This window comes from Gorilla gorilla, chromosome 4 (genome assembly GCF_029281585.2).
Source record: "Gorilla gorilla gorilla isolate KB3781 chromosome 4, NHGRI_mGorGor1-v2.1_pri, whole genome shotgun sequence".
Taxonomy (NCBI): Eukaryota; Metazoa; Chordata; class Mammalia; order Primates; family Hominidae; genus Gorilla; species Gorilla gorilla.
The window spans coordinates 106116108-106124359 of NC_073228.2; positions in this window are offsets into that span (position 1 = coordinate 106116108).

The following is an 8252-nucleotide window of genomic DNA, read 5'->3' on the forward strand; positions in this document are numbered from 1 at the left end:
CTGGAGTCAGTTGTGTGATCTTGGCTCTCCTGGGCTCAAGCGATCTTCCTACCTTGATATTCCAAAGTGCTAGGATTACAGGCATGAGCCACTGCTCCTGGCCTCTGGCTCTTCTTGCTTACTGCTCTGATGAAGCAACTTCCACATGAGCTGTCCTGTGGAGAGGCCCACATGGCAAAGAACCAAAGGATTCAGTGACTGAGGAACTGAATCCTTCCAACAACCTTATTAGTGGGCGAGGAAGAAGATTCTTCCCTACTTAAACATTAAGATGACTACATTTATAGCTGACACATTGATTCCATTCCTGGGACACCCTGAGCCACAGAACTCAGATAGACTGCATCCAGATTCCTAATCCACAGAATCTGGGATGATAAATGTTGTTTTAAGTCACTAAATTTTGGGTTAACTTGTTACACATTAATACTTGTTGTTTTAAGCTACTAAGTTTTAGATTAATTTGTTATACAGTAATAGATAACTAACACACATGGTTCTGTATAATTATTATCTCTATTTTTACAATGAGGCAAGTGGTTTAAAGAAGTTAGATAACTAGTCGAAAGTTACATAATTAAGTGACAAACTGGAATTTAAACCTGGGCTCTCAGAGACCGTTTATGGTCTGAGTCACTGCATTATAATGCACTCACAAGGCCCTGTACAATAGTAGCTATATTTTTACTAATGAAATTGTTCTAAGCCAGGATAAACTTTTACAAAGCATCTGAAGCTATTGCCAAATAAATTTAAGAAAAAAATGCAGCTGGGCACAATGGCTCACACCTGTAATCCCAACCCTTTGGAAGACCAACAAGGAAGGATCGCTTGAAGCCAAGAGTTTGAGACCAGCCTGGGCAACTAATCAAGACCCCACTCTACATAAGTAAAAATAAAAATAAATTAGCCAGGTGCAGTGGCTCACGCCTGTGGTCCCAGCTACTCAAAAGGCTGAGGCAGGAGGATTGTTTGCATCCAGGAGTTTGAGGCTGCAGTGAGCTACGATCACGCCATTGCGCTTCAGCCTAGGTGACAGGGACCCCATCTTTAAAAAAGAATAAAAATAAAATAATAAAGAAAAAATACTTCTTAACATCTGTGTCAAAGTAATACTATGTTTTGGGGAGTGGTTATTCACCATAATCCAAATAATAATATTAAGTAATCTTATTTAACTAGTAAATTCTTTCAGCTACTTTAAGGTACTTTTGAAAATAGCATTTAGTGGGCCTAATAATGATAGACAAAATCATTCTATAAGAGTCGGTAGTGATTTAGAGGAATTTCAGGGCTGATCAAGGCAAATGATATGACATGAGCTTTATTTAGGCAACATTTTGACAGGAATGCATGTGGGCAAAGTCCCCCACAGCATGATACCATCCAAAGGCTATATAGCACTTGCGAGGGTAAGGGATGAGGGCAAGGGAACTCAGAGGGGAGAGGGGATCATAGAGAGGTATTGTGTGTAGGTAATGTTACGCAGCACTCCAGCAGTGAGTCTGGGTCAGAGAGCTACAAAAGGCAGAAGTAGCTTGGGATATTTTATAGCTACAGGGTTGATCTTATCTATGGCTAGCAGATGTTGGGCACAGTTTCCTGTGATATACAAAGCAGGCAGGCTCTAATTGGCTAAACATTTATTTGGGCTATGTTGAAAACAACTGGATATGTAAAAATTTGAGTTTGCCACTGGTAGGCTTTTGAGCTCACAGATTGTAGACTGCTGTGAAGAAATAAACCAGCTAAGGGTCATCTTTTACTCATTCATGTAACAGATTCACACTAAAGTTCATCTACAATTGACTTGGTCAAATGACAACAACTTACCTTTAAAAGCTAGCCTGATATACAAGAATAACTTTTAGTTCTCTGGCAGGTAACTCTGAATTGTCAAATAAGTATTTGTTTAGGCATGAGAGGCTCAAAACAGAAAATTATTGGCCTATTGCCAGGCATTGTTATAGACTGCCCTGGGAACTTCCAAGAGGAGGTGGGATTACCTCTAGACAAAAATAAACAACCTTTTTAATACATATAGTTGCATCATGTATACATATGTAACAAACCTGCACGTTGTGCACATGTACCCGAGAACTTAAAGTATAATAAAAAAATGCATACAGTTGCATCTTCTATTTTTTAAAAAACTCTTTTATTATAAATCAGATACACATTTTTAACTTCAGGTACGAACCAGAAAACACAATTTAGAATTACTAATCTGTGTGCTATAAATGCAGATGAAATATAGCAGTTTAAAGGGAATGATCGCCATGAAGTATTCTAAATTTTTTAAGCCCTGTCTCCAAGCCAGAACTCTAGAAATGAGAGAAATCAGCTCCTGAGTAAAATATCTTTACTAAGCTATAATTTAGCATCCGTATTTTTTAGGACATGCTATATTATGTCACATTACGGTAACACATTACTCCTCAAATTGTAGTGCCTTAACATAATAACGAAAAAAAACCTATTTCTAGCTCCAGTGCATGTTCAATAAGGGTTTAAGGGTGTTTGGTATGCTATATATTTTCACTTAGAAGCTCAGTTGAGTAAGGATCTATCTGAGCTGTACTATCTGAGACATTACAGATGTAGTATCTGATGTACATTACAGATGTAGTATCTGAGACATTACAGATGTAGTAGCAGAAAAAGTGAATCTGAAGAGTGACCCATTTCACTTCTGCTCACATTTCATTGGCCAGAATTAGTAATACCTTACTTCAAAAGGACTGGAAAATGTTACGTGGAGGATGCGAATAGAGTATTTGATGAATACTATCTCTGTGACAGTGCCATTTCCCTAAATTTTGTAAAACAAATATGACAATTGTATTGGTTTCTTATTGCTGCTTTAGCAAATGACCACAAACTAGTGACTTTAAAAAAATAAATAAATAAATTTATTATCTTACAGTTCTGAAGGTCAGAAATCCAAATGTGGCTCACTGTACTAAAATCAACGTGTCACCATTACTTGGCTCCTAGACCTCTTCTATCTTCAAAGGCAGAAATGTTTTTTGCCATTTAACATAACATATTCATTGGTTCTGGGAATTAAGGCACAGACACATTTGGGGGGCCATTTTTTTTTTGCCAACTACAATATTGTATGAAAAACATTTGTACAGCTTCTGCATACCTGCTATTGAGGATAATGCTTATTATGTTTTGCAATTACTTTCCTATAAAATTCACATTTAAAAAACTGTAAGAACTGATAAGCTTCCTTTCATCAGTTCATGGGAAAGAAGTAACACAATCTGTTTTCCTTTTGTCTTAGAGACAAGGAAGAAGAAAAACAAATTCAATAATGCAATAGGCAATTCAGTATCAGCTTCTGGAACAAGTAAATCCTGTTTCCCTAGGTCATCCAATTTCTTTCTCCATTTAAAAAAAAAAAGTTCCCTGCTATTTCCAATGCTGTTAGAAACAAAAGGTATTGTAAAATACATTCATAAAAAAATAGAATATTAATATTGGCACTATGGAATCAGACAAAATCATAGAATACTGGATGCAAAGTGAAAGGAAAAATAAATATTGAACATTATTCTGCAGAATAAACTTGATCTTATATTTTATTTACAACAGAGAGAAAGGCACATATGTAGTTGAAGGAGAGAATATTCAGAGGAATAAAATAGTGTTCCCTCCCTCAAGGAGCATAATATTTATTTCAGGTGACAAAAACATATAATAAAGACATAACTAGCTACATCTAGCAGGAAATAAGCAGAAAAGTGACTTATAAATAAATGCTATAAGAGTTGAGTAGCTGGCAAATATTTTCTCCCATTTGTGGGTTGTCTCTTCACTTGTGTTGATTGTATCTTTTGCTGTGCAAAAGCTTTTTAACTTGATGTGATCCCATTTGTACATGTTTGCTTTGGTTGCCTGTGCTGGTGGGGTATTGCTCGAGAAATCTTTGCCCATACCAGTGTCTTGGAGATTTTTCACAATGCTTTCCTATAGTAGTTTCATAGTGTGAGGTCTTAGATTTAAGTCTTTAATCCATCTTGATTTGATTTTTGTGTATGGTGAAAGGTACGGATCTAGTTTTATTCTTCTGCATATGGATATCCAGTATTCCCAGTACCGTTTATTGAACAGACTGTCTTTTCCCCAGCTTATGTTCTTGTCACCTTTGTTAAAAATGAGTTTGCTGCAGATGTATGAATTTGTTTCTGGGTTCTCTAGCCTGTTCCATCAGTCTATGTGTCTGTTTTTATTCCAGTACGATGCTGTTTTGGTTACTACAGCTCTGTAGTGTAATTTGATGTCAGGTAATGTGATTCCTCCAGTTTTGTTCTTTTTTCAAGTTTGTCAATTTTGTTTAACTGTTAAAAAAAAAACTTTTTGTTTCATTCACCTGTTGCATTTTTAAATTTCAATTTCACTTATTTCTGCTCCGATCTTTATTATTTCTTTTCTTCTACTAAATTTGGATTTGGTTTGCTCTTGTTTTTCTAGTTCTTTAAGATGCATCATTGGATTGTTCATTTGAAGGTTTTTCACCTTTTTGATGTAGGCACTTATAGCTATAAACTTCCCACTTACGCTGTATCCCATAGGTTTGAGTATGTAGTGTTTCTATTATTATTTGTTTCAAGAAATTTTTCAATTTTCTTCTTAATTTCTTCAGTGACCCCACTGGTCATTCAGAAGCATATTGATTAATTTCCATTTATTTGTATAGTTTCCAAAATTCCTCTTAGTATTAATTTTCAGTTTTATTTTATTGTGGTCAGGGAAGACGCTTGATATTATTTCAATTTTTCTGAATGTTTTAAAACTTGTTTTGTAACCTAACATATGATCTATACTTGAGAAAGATCCATATACTGAATAAAAGAATGTGTATTCAGCAGCTCTTGGATGAAATGTTGTGTAAATATCTGTTAGATCCATATGGTCTATAGTGCAGATTAAGTCTGACATTTCTTTCTTGATATTCTGTTTGGAGGATCTGTCCAATGCTGAATGTAGGGTGTTGAAGTTTCCAGCTATTATGGTATCAGGGTCTATCTCTCTCCACAGCTCTAATAATACTTGCTTTATATGTCTGGGTGCTCCAGTGTTTGGTACATATATATTTAAAATTGTTGTATCTTCTTTCTGAATTGATCACTTTATTGTTATATAGTGACCTTCTTTGTCTCTTCTTAGAGCTTTTGTCTTGAAATCTGTTTTGTCTAGGTATAATGACTCCTACTCTTTTTCAGTTTCCATTGGCATGGGATATGTCTTACCATCCTTTTATTTTCAGTCTATGTGTTTCTTTATAGAAGAAGTGTGTTTCTTGTAGACAATAGATCAACGAGTCTTGTTTTTTTATACAATCAGCCAGGGTATGTTTTTTGACTGGAGAATTTAGTCCATTTAGATTCAATGTTATTATTGATAAGTAAGGACTTACTCCTGCCATTTTGTTATTTGTTTTCCAGTTGTTCTATGGTTTTACCCTTCTTCTTTCTTTCCTTCCTGTCTTCCTCTAGATAAGGTGATTTTTCTCTGGTGGTATGATTTAGTTTCTTGCTTTTGTTTGTTGTATATCCACTGTATTTTTATTTTTTATATATCCACTGTGTTTTTTGGTTTAAAGTTACCATGAGGCTTGCAAATATTATTTTATAACCCATTATTTTAACCTGATAACAACTTACACAATTTGTATCAAAAAACAAGCAAAAGGAAAACTAATGAAAAATCTTTGCTTACCTTCATCCCTCCACTTTTTAACTTTTTGTTGTTTCCATTTATTTCTTACTGTACTGTTTTTAAAAAGCTGTTGTAGTTATTATTTTTGATTTATTCATCATTTAGTCTTTCTACTTAGAATAAGAGTGGCTGATGCATCACAATTACAGTGTTATAATAGTCTTTGTTTTTCTGTGTACTTTCTATTACCAGTGAGTTTTGTACCTTCAGGTGATTACTTACTGCGCATTAATGTCCTTTGCTTTTCCACTGAAATACTTACTCCCTTTAGCATTGCTTGTAGGACAGGCCTGGCATTGATGAAACCCCTTAGCTTTGGTTTGTCTGGAAAAGTCTTTATTTCTTTCTCATGTATAAAGGATGTTTTAATCAGATATGCTATTCCTTTAGTACTTTAAATATGCCATGCCATTCTGTAAGGTTTCCACTTAAAAAGTCTGCAGCCAGACTTTGGAGCTCCATTGTATGTTATTTGTTTCTACTTTTAGGATTTTTTTTTTTTTTTTTTTGAGTTTGTAGGTGTGTTATTTTGGGTTTGCTGAGCCCCCAAGGAAACTTTTTTCTTTCGCCACGGAAGATGTTGAGTTTGTATTCTTGCCATTGTGAAATGACTTGTGAAATGACTTTGTGCAAGGGGTTTTTTTCCTTCTTCTCTTTTTTTGGAGACAAAGTCTTGCTCTGCCACCCAAGCTGGAGTGCAGTGATGCGATCTTAGCTCACTGCAGCCTCAGCCTCCCGGGTTTAAGCAATCCTCTTGCCTCAGTCTCCTGAGTAGCTGGGGTTACAGGTGCCTGCCACCACACCCAGCTAATTTTTGTGTTTTTAGTAGAGATAGGGTTTCACCATGTTGGCCAGGCTGGTCTCGAACTCCTGACCTCAGGTGATCTCCCCCCTCAGCCTCCCAAAGTGCTAGGATTACCGGCATGAGCCACCATGCCTGGCCTAGGATCCTTTTTTTATCATTGACCTTTGGGAGTTTCTTTCTCAAGGTTTGGGAAGTTTTCAGTAATTATCCCTTTGAGGGAAACTTCTACCCCTATCTCTCTTTCTACTACCTTTTTAAGGCCAATAACTCTTAGATTTGCCCCTTTGAGGCTATTTTGTAGATCCGGTAGGTGGGCTTCATTGTTTTTTTTTTTTACTCTTTTGTCTTTTCTAACTGTATATTTTCCAGTAGCCTGTTTTCAAGCTCAATATTTCTTTCTTCTCATTGATTGATTCTGCTATTAAAGGACTCTGATACATTAATTGGTATGCCAATTGCATTTTTCAGCTAGAGAATTTCTGCTTCGTTCTTTTTAATTATTTCAATCTTTTTGTTAAATACATCTGATAGAATTCTGAATTTCTTCTCTGGTTTCTTGAATTTCTTTGAGTTTGCTCAACAGAGCTATTTTGAATTCTCTGTCTGAAAATTTGCACATCTCTGTTTCTCTAGAATTGGTTCATTTTTTCAGTTCATGTTTTCCTGGATGGTGTTGATGCTAGTAGATGTTCTTCAGTGTCTGGACATTGAAGTGTTAGAGATTCTAGTCTTCACTGTCTGGTCTTTTTTGCATCCGTCTTTCTTGGGAAGGCTTTCAAGATATTTGGAAAGTCTTGGGTGTTGTGATCTAAACTGTATCTACTTTAGAGGGCACTCCAACCCCAGTAACACTGTGGTTCTTGTTAACTCGTAAGGATACTGGCTTGATGGTCTTTACTAGATCTGGGAGAATTTTCTGGATTACCAGGAAGAGCCTCTTGTTCTCTTCTCTTACTTTCTCCCAAACATAACAGAGTCTCTGTCTCTGTTCTGAGCAACCTAAAGCTCAGAGTGTGGCAGAGTGACACAAGGACCCTTGTGGCTACCACTGCTAAGACTGAACTGGGTCAGACCTGCAGCCAGCACAGCACTGAGTCTCATTCAAGGTCTGTTGTAACCACTCCCTGGCTACTGCCTATTTTTGTTCAAGGGTCTGGGGTACTGCAATCACCAGATGGCAAAGTCAGCCAGGCCTGCATTCTACCCTTCAGGGCAGTGAGGTCCCTCAGGCCCTGGGTGAGTTCAGAAGTGCCATCCAGGATTCAGGGACTAGAGTCAAATTGTGTTTCAGCTGAGCTGGCCCTGAAACTGCAGGACACAGTCTTTACCATTCTTCCCTCCTTTTTCCAAAGGCAGAGGAGCCTCACTCTGTAGACACCACTATCCCAGGCCATGAGGAATATTGACAGACTACCACTAATGTTCCCTTAAGGCCCAAGGTCTCTTAAGTCAGCTTGTCATGAATGCTGCCTGGCCTGGGACTCAAGCTGCAGGGTAGTTGACTCCCATCTGACCCAGGGTAGTTCCAGAAATGCTGTCCAAGAGTCAAGTTTTGGAACTGGGGACCCCAAAAGCCTACTTGGTGATTTGCCACCTGTGGCAGTGCTGGTACCTAAGGTGCAAGATAAAGTCCCCTTTACTTTTCCCTTTGCTTTTCTGAAGCAGAGTGAGTTTTGCCCTGTAGCTACCACAGCTAGTAATGTGCTGAGTCTTTTCT